The following is an 11,910-nucleotide window of genomic DNA, read 5'->3' on the forward strand; positions in this document are numbered from 1 at the left end:
ATTAAAGAAAAAAAAGGAAAAAGGAAAAAAAAAAGATAAAATAGAATTGAGAGAGAGCCCAGAGAAGAAGGAAGGTATCTCCTAAAATTATTCAAAGATCAAACTCCCAGACACCATTACATCCATTTAATTCAAACAAAGGTATTTTGTTATCTTGTTACTTTATATTCCATTTTTCCCCCTTCTCCAATCTCTCTGAATATATTTATTTTCCATTTCAATGTCCTCAAAATTGTAAGTTCTATAAAGTTAATTCTGAATTGACTATTCCATATATGTTATCATCATGTTCTTCTTTTGTTGCCACGCCCTTTTTCTCTTTTTTGCCACGTTTAATAAATCAGTTTTCATTATTCCATTTAGTTTCTTCTTTCTGGTCTTCAATATCCTCCAATAATAATTCTATGCCAACATGGCTTCCAGAGTTGAAACTGAAGTGAGGACAAATCTTTTTAATTCTCCGAGGAGATTCGTTCAGAGCAGATATTTCCCCAATGTGTGTTTGCCAGTTTGGATATTTAGAACGATTTTATTTATTTATTTATTTATTTATTTATTTATTTATTTATTTATTTATTTATTTATTTATCAGATTTCTATACCGCCCTTCTCCTTTCGGACTTAGGGCGGTGAACAGCCAAAGTAAAACATTTGTACACAAAAGTTAAAATAGATTTTAAATAATTAAAAAAGTTTGGCCCATAATTTAAAACATTTCAATTTAAAACCAATTTCAAATTTTAAAAACCCACCATAAAATCAGGACAGTCCGGCTAACTGAAAGAAGAAGTTTTAAGGGCCCGACGAAAAGTCCAGAGGTCTGGGATCACTCGTATCTCTGGGGGTAGATTGTTCCAGAGGGTAGGTCTTATACTAAGATTTCCTTTTCATCCTTCCGCCAGGAAACTAAACTAGCACATTGCATTCCAGTGAAGTCAAATCAAGTGGTAGACTTGGAACTTTTTTTAGTTTGTTACAGCAATCTTTTTTAATACCTACATCCAGGGGTGAAATGCTCCCGGTTCAGACCGGATCACCCGATCCAGCAGCAATGGCGGCAGGTGGTTCGGAGAACCAGTAGCAAAAATCCCTGCCCCCCCCCCATGCCCAGCTAAGCCACGCAATCATCAGAGGCTTTTATTTTTATTTTTATTTTTTTCGGCCGAAAAAATGCTTTAAAAAGTAAAAAAAAAAAAAAAAGCCTGTAATGATTGTGCGGCTCAGCTGGCATCGTCAGAAGCTTTTAAAAGCATCAAGAGGTTGTAGAAAAAAATGCTTTTAAAAGCCTCTGACGATCCCAGCTGAGTTGTCTGATTGGCAGAGGCTTTTAAAAGCATTTCTTTTTCTGCAACCTCTTCGGCTGTAGAAGTTGTAGAAAAAATGCTTTTAAAAGTAAAAAAAAAAAAAGTTGGCCATACCCACCCAGTCACATTACCACCACCATCCCCCACCAAGCCACACCCATAGAACCGGTAGTAACAAATTTTATATTTCACAATTGCCTACATCCAAACTTCTTTAAGTTCTCACTAAACAATAATCAACCCAAATTGATAACCCAGGATTGGAGGCTTAGACAAGGTGAAGAGATGCTCTGAAGAAAGGAAGGTTCTTGCATGGCAGCAGATTCACTTCCACTCACTGTGTGTCTTGTACAGTAATAGACTGCTGTGTCTTCGGCTTTGAGGCTGTTCATTTGCAGATACAGCTGGCTTTTGGCATTGTCCCTAGAGATTGTGAAGCGTCCCTTGACTTTGTCTGAGTAGAACTTTCCACTGGAATCAGAATAGGTATGTGCAACCCATTCCAGACTTTCCTCAGGAGCCTGTCTCACCCAGCTCATGCCATAGCTGCTGAAGGTGTATCCAGAGGCTTGGCAGGAGAGACGGAGGGACTCTCCAGGTCTTCTCACATCCCCTCCAGACTCCACCAACTGGACTTGAGATTGGACTCCTAAAAAGAAAAGTGGTTTTTTTTTTAAATGAGATCTCCTGCATAGAGGAACAGAATATGGAAATAAACTCTATATGGAGGAAACAATTACCATTGAGGAGTACTAGTAAGGACACGAGGTTTAGCCACATTTTTGCTCCCTCTAATGAATGGAGGGAATTGCCAAGAGAGGATTCAGCAAATAGCACAAGGCTTAGGTTGGTGGGTGTTTTCTGAAAAGGGAAACCATGGGCTCCTTTAAAGGGGAAATTGTGCCTTGATTTACATATCTGTTGGGATAAAAGAGCCCTTGACTAAAACATTTCTGTGAACATGACTTCCATGTACATTTTGTAGATAACATTGCAGTCCTAAAAAAAGGATTGTGATCTATCTATCATCTATCTATCTATCTATCTATCTATCTATCTATCTATCTATCTATCTATCTGTCTATCTATCTATTTTATGAATTAATAGGCAAAAGGGCAAATTTACTGAGAATTACCTAAAAGAAAAGCCGGGAAAATACACTAAATACACTGTTTTATTTGTTTATTTTATGGAAAATCCCAAATATATTAAATGGCTGCAAGGATCACATTTACAGGTAGACTAGTTGGGGCCACTCAATTCACAAAGTCGGACTTCAGTCCTATTGTGACCAAATACACTCTCTTATTCCAGAGAGCATAATAAATAATTCTCTTTGTGTTATCCAAAATATTTTGTTTACTGTAAATTATCTCTAGGGCTTCCCAGTAAGGATTTCGGTGTCTTGGGAAATTAAATCGTTTTGAGATCCCTTGAGAAGAACTCCAATATTTTCTGGATTCCTGGACATATTTGCATCCATAATCCTTTAACTGTTTTACATGTTCAGTGAATATGAAATAGCACAACCTTTATGCAAGTGGGAGTTGTCTGAAAAAGGAAAACATTGGGTCCCTTTAAAGGGGAAATTGTGCCTTCATTTGCATATCTGATGGGATAAAAGAGCCCTACATCAGGGGTGCCATTCAGCAGGTTCTGACAGGTTCTAGAGAACCGGTAGTGGAAATTTTGAGCTGTTTGGAGAACTGGCATATACCACATTTGGCTGGCTGCAGAGTGGGGTGGGAATGGAGATTTTGCAATATCCTTCCCCCAGGAGTGGGAAGGGAATGCGGATTTTGCAGTATCCTTCTCCTGCCACACCCACCAAGCCATGCCCAGCAAGCCACACCACAGCCACCAAGCCAGACCCGTAGAACCAGTCGTAAAAAAAATTGGATTTCAACACTGCTGGAAGCCAAGATCACCAAATACAAATCATACTGCATGATCATGTTCCAAGAGCTAATTCACTTGAAAAATCAATCATGCTGGGAATAATCAGTGGAAAAAGAAGAAGGGGCCACTGTAGTACGCCCTGACTGGACACTATAAAGGATGACACTGGGATGACCATGGAGGACCTAAAGAAGGCAGTGAGAGACAGAGGGGCATGGGGAGTTGTGATCTGCACCCAAACGTTCTGAAGTTCTCACTAGACAATAAAACCCTCATTGATAACCCAGGATTGGCGGCTTAGACAAGTTGAAGAAATGCTCTGAAGAAAGGAAGGTTTTTGTTTGGCTTCAGATTCACTTCCTCTCACTGTGTCTCCAGCACAGAAATAAATTGCCGTGTCTTCAGCTTTGAGGCTGTTCATTTGCAGATACAGCTGGCTTTTGGCATTGTCCCTGGAGATGGTGAAGCGTCCTTTGACAGACTCTCCATAGAGTTGATTACTGCCATCGTACCAAATGCCTGCAATCCATTCCAGTCCTTTTCCAGGAGCCTGTCTCACCCAATCCATGCCATAGCTGCTGAAGGTGAATCCAGAGGCTTGGCAGGAGAGACGGAGGGACTCTCCAGGTCTTCTCACATCCCCTCCAGACTCCACCAACTGTACTTGAGATTGGACTCCTAAAAAGAAAAGTGGTTTTTTTTTTAAATGAGATTTCCTGCATAGAGGAGCAGAATATGGAAATAAACTCTATACAGAGGGAAACAATTACCATTGAGGACTACTAGTAAGGACACAAGGTTTAGCCACATTTTTGCTCCCACTAATGAACAGAGGGAATGGACAAGAGAGGATTCAGTAAATAGCACAAGTTTTAGGTTGGTGGGTGTTGTCTGAAGAGGGAAACCATGGGGCTCCTTTAAAGGGGAAATTGTGCCTCGATTTACATATCTCTTGGGATATAAGAGCCCTTAACTAAAACAGTTCTGTGAACATCACTTCCATGTGCTTTTTGTAAATAACATTGCAGTCCTAATAAAAGGATTGTGACCTATCTATCTATCTATCTATCTATCTATCTATCTATCTATCTATCTATCATCTCTCTCTCTCTCTCTCTCTCTCTCTCTCTCTCTCTCTCTTTCTCTCTCTCTCTCTCTCTCTCTCTCTCTCTCTCTCTCTCTCTCTCTCTCTCTCTCTCTCATGAATTAACAGGCAAAAGGGCTGTTTTGCCTGGAAAATATACTAAATGTTGTAGCGCGGGAATAACGAGAGGCACAAGCCTCTGGATAAAAGACATTTCGGTGAACATAACTTACATCTACATTTCGTAATCAACATTCTAGTCCTAAGAAAAATTTTGGATACTTCCCCCCCTCTGGAGTTAATAAGAAAAAGGGCCTATTTACTGTACATTAACGACAAAAAAGGATTGAAAATTTCACTACTACCAAATGATTTTAGTAATACGGAATAAATGGACACTTTAATCCCATTTAAGGACACTTATTAGAGAGGATAAAAAAAGCTAGTATATTTGAATTAAAATATTTGCTATCAGATTGTTTCTTAACCCGTTGTTTATTTTGTGGAAAATCCCAACTACCATCACGGAACACCTTTTCAGCTAGGCAAGTTGGGCGCACTCAACTTATGAAGTAAAACTTAAATCATATTGTGACCAAATACATCTTTCAATTCAAACAGAATGACAAATAATTCTCTTTATATTATCAAAAAGATTCTGTTTATTCCAGTGGTGGGTTGCCCCCGGTTCGGACCGGTTCGCAAGAACCGGTAGTAAAACTGGGGGGAGGCCCTGCCCACTGTCCCAGATGTCATTATTGGTGATCTGCACATGCATAGAAGCGCGATCCTGCTTTGAACAGGTAGTAAAGGTAAGTAGAACCCACCCCTGATTAGTATCTATAAGCAGTGGTTGGATTCAACTTTTTTAACAACCAGTTCTGTGGGCAGGTCTTATTTGGGGGCGTGGCTTGGTGGACATATGACCGGGCAGGTGTGGCTATCTGGTCATGTGACCGGGTGGGCGTGGCTATCTGGTCATGTGACCGGGTGGGCGTGGCTATGTGCATAGGGACTACCCAGAGGGCTGAAAAAAGTGATTTCTGGCAGGTCCTTGCACTTTCGAATGGTCCTTGCATTTACGACCTTGCACTTACGATCATCATTGCAGCATTCTTAACAATCTTGTCATTCATTTCACAACTGCAGTGCTTCATGTGACCGGGTGGGTGTGGCCAGGTGGCATCGCTTCTTTGCCCTAATGACAGTGAATTATTACAGAAATAAAATAAAATAAAATATTGTCTGACTTTCACAATGAGACAATATCTCATTACAGTTTTTAAATTCCCTTCCCCACCCCCATCAGGTGCCTAGACAATGGGATTCCATGTGACAACATTGCCCTCTAGTGTCCAAAATGAGGAGAGGACCCATCTTCCTAATTCTCCAAGGAGATTCTTTTGGTGCAGATGTTTCCTCAATGTGAGAACGGAAGTTTGGAGGTTTAGAACAGTGCTTTTCAAACTTCTTGCAGATTGTACTACTTTTTGGCTATAGCAATATTCGAGTACCACCAGTCACCTAGCAAGGTGTCAAAAACTTGATGACCAAAAGTAAGAAAAGAAAAGAAAAGAAAAGAAGAAGAAAGAAAGAAAGAAAAGAAAAAGGAAAAAAGAAAAAAGTGATAAAGTACAGGTCGTCCTTGACTTAGAAATGTTTGCTTAGTGAAGGAAGTTACAATGGCACTGAAAAAAGTGACTTAGGACCATTTTTGGCACTGAAAACCAATTTTGGCCAATTGAAGACAGTTGTCCAAAAAGACAATTGACACTTAAACATATTTTATTCCCTAGCACATTCCCTCCAGCTAAATGGGCAATTGGATTTTCTATGGCAACATGGCTTCCAGAGTTAAAACTGAAGTCAGGACACATCTTCTTAATTCTCCAAGGAGATTCCTTCAGAGCAGGTATTTCCCCAATTTGTGTTTGCCACTTTGGATAGTTAGAAGGATTATCCTAAGGTTTCCTTTTCACCCTTCCGCCCAACACTTAAACAAGCACATTTCATTCCAGTGAAGTCAAATCAACTGGTAGACTTGGAACTTTTTTTATTTTAGTTACAGCAAACTTTTTTAATGCCTACATCCAAACTTCTTCAAGTTCTCACTCAACAATGATCCTTTAAAGGGGACACATATTAAATAGAAAGAACGTACAAAATGGTCATGACTCAAAAAAATGAGACAGTATCTGATGACGCTTGCTTTATTCCCTCCCCCACCTTTATTGGGTGCATGGGCAATGGAGTTTCATGTGGCAACATTGCCACCAAGTCTCAAAAGTGATTATTAGGACACATCTTCCTAATTCTCCAAGGAGATTTTTTAGTCCAGGTGTTTCCTCAATATGTTATGGCAGTTTTAATAGCCAGAAATATCAACCTAAACTTTCATTTCTTGCCTTATTCCATGATAATCTTGTTCTTGTTGTTGTTCAGTCACTAAGTTGTGTCCAACTCTCTGTGAGCCCATGGACCATAGGACACCAGCCCCCTGTTATCCACTGTCCCCCAAAGTTTGCCCAAAACCTTGTTCTCTGTGTCAATGACACTGTCTAACCATCTCATCCTCTGCTTTCCTTTTGCCTTCAATCTCTCCCAACATCACAGATTTCTCCCAATGAATCCTCTCTTCTCATTTGGTAGCCAAAGTATTTGAGTTTCAGATTCAGGATCTGTCCTTCTGAAGAACAGTCAAATTGGATTTCTTTTAAGACTGATAATGTGATCTCCTTGCAATCCACAGGTCTCTTCAAGAGTCTTCTCCAGCACCAAAGTTCAAAAGCATGAATTCTTTGGCACTACGTCTTCCTTATGACCCAACTCTCACAGTCATACATTATTTCTGGGGTAATGCCAAAATATTTGATCTTGCCACACCAAGAGCCATGGTGGCAATGTGGTTAGAATGCAGTATTGCAGGTTAATTCTGCCAACTGCCCACAGTTTGATTCTCACTGGCTTAAGGTTGACTAAGTCTTCCATCCTTCCAAGGTTGGTAAAATGAGGACCCAGATTGTTGGGGATAATATGCTGACTCTGTAAAGTGATTAGAGAGGACTGTAAATCACTATGAAGTGGTACCCTGTTTTCCCCAAAATAAGACATCCCCTGATAATAAGCCCAATTGGGCTTTTGAGTGCATGGCAATAAGTCCAAGCACTTATTTCAGGGTTCAAAAAAATATAAGACAGGGAAACACGGGGAAACACAGTATATAAGTCTAAGTGTTATTGCTATTTCTATAGTAATAGACCACATTCCATTCCTTTTTTCCTCTTTCTTTCTTTCTTTCTTTCTTTCTTTCTTTCTTTCTTTCTTTCTTTCTTTTTCTTTCTTTCTTTCTTTCTTTCTTTCTTTCTTCCTTTCTTCCTTCCTTTCTTTCTTTCTTTCTTTCTTTCTTTTTCTTTCTTTCTTTCTTTCTTTCTTTCTTTCTTTCTTCCTTTCTTCCTTTCTTTCTCTTTCTTTCTTTCTTTCTTTTTTTCTTTCTTCCTTCCTTCCTTCCTTTTTTTCTCCTCCCTCCCTCCCTCCCTCCCTCCCTCCCTTTTTTCCTTCCTTCCTTCCTTTTTTCTTTTTATTTGAAGCCAGTCCTGGTAAACAAGGTAAACAAGGAATGTAAACTGGAATTTTCAAATTTTCAAGAAAATTTTTCATTTTCTTCCAATAATTGTTCTTGCTGGCGTAATTGGACATCAAAAACACAAACACTTCAAATTCTCAGTAGATGGTGACCCGTCCTCATTGATTAATCCAGGATCTGGAGCTGAACAAAGTTGCAAGTCAAAGCATAGAATGTTCTTGTTTGGCTTTAGATTCAATTCCTCTCACTGTGTACGTGGTGCAGTGATAGATTGCCGTGTCTTCCAGTTTGAGGCGGTTCATTTGCAGATACAGCTGTTTTTTGGCATTGTCCCTGGAGGTGGTGAAGCGTCCCTTCACTTTGTCTGAGTAGTTAATGCTACCAGAATTATAGCTTCTCTCTGCCACCCATTCCAGTCCTTTCCCAGGAGTCTGTTTTACCCACTGCATGGAATAACCACTAATGTCAAATCCAAAGATTTGGCAGGAGAGACGGAGGGACTCTCCAGGTCTTTTCCTGTCCCCTCCAGATTCCACCAGTTGGATCTCAGATTGGACACCTAAAAAAAAAAAAAAAGACATTAGAGTCAGTTCTCCTGCATAGAAGAATTAAAATGGAACGAAATTGACTAGGGAAGACAGAATGACCTCTCAGGACTGTTAGTAAGGACAACAAGTTGAGCCACAGAATCATTTTTGCTCCCTCTGACCAATGGATGGGAATCAATAGGAAAAGATGCAGAGAAATACACAAACTTTGTGCTGGTGTGTGTAGCCTGAAAACGGAAAAAGTAGACTCCTTTAAAGAGGAAATTGTTTTCTGCTTTACATATCACTTGGGATAAAAGAGTTCCTCGGTGCATTCATCTACATATTTCTTTGAACAGACCTACATATGTCGTTTTCAAATAGTGTTCCAGTCTTAAGAAATCTGATACAAGGCAGACTTTCCATTTATTTTCCTTTGAGTATTAATAATAGAATAACAAAATAACAGAGTTGGAAGGAACCTTGGAGGTCTTCTAGTCCAACCCCCTGCTCAGGCAAGAAACCCTTGACCATTTGAGACAAATGGTTATCCAACATTTTCTTAAAAACTCCACAACTTCTCGAGGCAAGGATTAATTGTTCTCACTGTCAGGAAATTTCTCTTTAGTTCTAAGTTGCTTCTCTCTTTGATTAGTTTCCACCCATTGCTTCTTGTCCTGCCCTTGGGTGCTTTAAAGAATAGCTTGACTCCTTCTTCTTTGTGACAGCCCCTGAGATATTGGAACACTGCTATCATGTCACCTATACCATGTCAGGCAAATGTTTGTCCAATCACTTCTTTAAAATGTCCAGTGATGGAACACCTATAACTTCTGGTGGCAAGTCGTTCCACTGGTTAATTAGTCTCACTGTCAGGAAATTTCTCCTTAGTTCTAGATTGCTTCTCTCCTTGATTAATTTCCATCCATTGCTTTTTGTTCTGCCTTCAGGAGCTTTGTAGAATAGAGTGACCCCATGTTTTTTTTTGACAGCCCTTTAATAATAATAATTATAATAATAAGTCCTAGACCAAACCTCATCAAAAATATCACTTGAAGCCAAGATCTCCAAACAGAGGTCATACTTTGGGCATGTCATGAGGATTGAGTCACTCTAAAAATCAGTCATGCTGGGAATGACCAGCATAAAAAGAAGTGGCCACTCTAGTACCCGCTGACTGGACACAATAAAGGATGACACTGGGATGACCATGGCGGACCTAAAAAAGATACTGTGAGACAGAGGAGCATGGAGAGTTGTCATCCATAGAATGAAGATTTGAAAAATTCCACCACTGCTCAAAAATGACCCAATATAATGGAGATTACATGTGCATAAAGGCATGTTTTAAGAAATATAATAGAAACTGGATACAAAAAGTTAATTTCCAAAAATAATTTTATGGGGCAGGAAGGAAAGAGAAGAAAATCAGGGAGATTTTTTTAGGTTTACTAAATCATCCAAAACCCAACTTTCGTTTTATGGTAGGAAAATACCTTTAGAACAGTTTTTCTCTTATGGGTTGTAGAGGATGTACAGATAGACATGTTTAATTATTAGTAGAGAGGTCAATGGGAGTGATTTCATTTGAGTAAGTGTATAGCTCTGAGTGGTGGCTCAGCGGCTAAGATGCTGAGCTTGTCAATCGAAAAGTCGGCAGTTCAGCAGTTCGAATCCCTAATGCCGCCTAACGGGGTGAGCTCCCGTTACTTGTCCCAGCTTCTGCCAACCTAGCAGTTCGAAAGCAGGTAAAAAATGCAAGTAGAAATATAGGGACCACCTTTGGTGGGAAGGTAACAGCGTTCCGTGCGCCTTTGGCATTAAGTCATGCCGGTCACATGACCACGGAGACGTCTTCGGACAGTGCTGGCTTTTCAGCATTGAAACGGAGATGAGCACCGCCCCCTAGAGTTGGGAACGATTAGCACATATGTGCAAGGGGAACCTTTACCTTTACCTTTATATTTCTGTGATGTGGACATTATGGGATTGATATTCCTTAGTCAAATGGTGAAGGTGTAAAGGATGAGGGCACCACATTCTTTCTCACATTAATTTCCTTATTAAGCAAGGTAGATGAGGGATTGCAATTTTACTCACCCCAAGAAGTTAGAGGGATTATAGCAGGAATTCCCAAGCAACTACATCAAGATAGGAAGACAGTCCCAAATATTTAATCTCAGAGGGCTTCTTGGAAGGGAGGTTGGATATAACCAATATCTTCCACCCTTGATTCAACCCAACTGACAGAAGAGAGCTTGAGGATTAAGGGCATCAAATATATATTACTGTAAAAGGAAGGAAAATACAGAAAATAGCTAAATGCAGGAGAATTGGCAGCACTAAGAATCAAAGGTGCCTGAATTGTAAAATATATCAAGGAATTACACATTCCATTTTAGTACCTAGAATTAAACTGTCAGATGTAAATGCCTTATTCTCCAATGTGTAAATAATGTATATATGGAACATCAGAGGTTAACTTATTCTTTGGACTTTAATGTATTCATAACTTACCACTCCCATTCCTAGCTCCACCCCTTGTATATATAAGGAGCCACCCTCACCATTCTCGTCGCTTCTACCTTGAATATTCAGTGAATATAGAATGCCTATCATAATTAAAGAGAAATATATTTAAAGCTCTAACTCCTATTATCTTTATTGAGTCTGATCCTGAAAATATTGCAACAAGCTGGTAGCAGAGGATGGTTAATTGACTCAATAAGTAATTAAAAATGTCCAAGAAAGATAGGCCCAACACCAGGGCCTACAGCAAAGAAATAGAAACTGATCAAGAGATGATCAACGAATCCACCAATGCGATTTCGAGAGAATCCGAAGAATACACCACTGAAGAAGAAGAACTAATGAGTGAAAATAATGACCAGAAAGAAATCGAAATAGAAAATAACGAACTCAGGTCAGAGATATTAAAGATACTAAAAAGCCAAAAGAATGATGAAAGTCTCATCGCGGACCTCCAGGAGATGCTGAAGAACAGCGGAGCAGCGAAAGAGAAAAACGTCATTAAAGAAAAACCCAAAGATCAAAAAACCGTAAGTGAGATGACTACTGAGAAAATAGTTGTTAAAAAGAAAAGATGTGATCCCGCGCGAAATTTTGAATGGCAGCCATCTTGGTTTCAACGAACTTCAAAAGAGAATGGAGCAGAGCCAATCAAAACGCTCAGTTCAAAATTTCTGGCGCGAAAAACACTATCAGACGAAGAAAGTGAGAAAGAAGTCTCAAACTCTTCAGATGATCCAAAATCAGAAAGTGAAGACGATTTAACAAAATCTCAAGTAAAATCAGCAATGAAAACGCTTTTTGCTGCTTTTGGGCCAAGACTGAAAATTACCAAGACATCTACGAAGAAGCAAGAAATCAAACCGGCGACTCAAGACCTGCACGCTCCCATCCTGACTTCGAAAGCGACGACGCCCGAGCCCAGAGAGCCATGCCGATTTCGCCCTACACCACAGACAAAATCGAATACCAACGCACACAAA

The 11,910-nt window shown here is 39.7% G+C and overlaps 1 pseudogene; it reads right to left on the reverse strand.

Annotated features, from left to right (window-relative positions):
- Positions 1 to 8,071: 8,071 nt before the first annotated feature.
- LOC148113721 (immunoglobulin heavy variable 3-9 pseudogene) lies at positions 8,072 to 10,380 on the reverse strand (annotated as a pseudogene).
- Between the last annotated feature and the right edge of the window lie 1,530 nt (positions 10,381 to 11,910).

Source organism: Pantherophis guttatus, chromosome 4 (genome assembly GCF_059756535.1).
Source record: "Pantherophis guttatus breed Tessera chromosome 4, ASM5975653v1, whole genome shotgun sequence".
Classification (NCBI taxonomy): Eukaryota; Metazoa; Chordata; class Lepidosauria; order Squamata; family Colubridae; genus Pantherophis; species Pantherophis guttatus.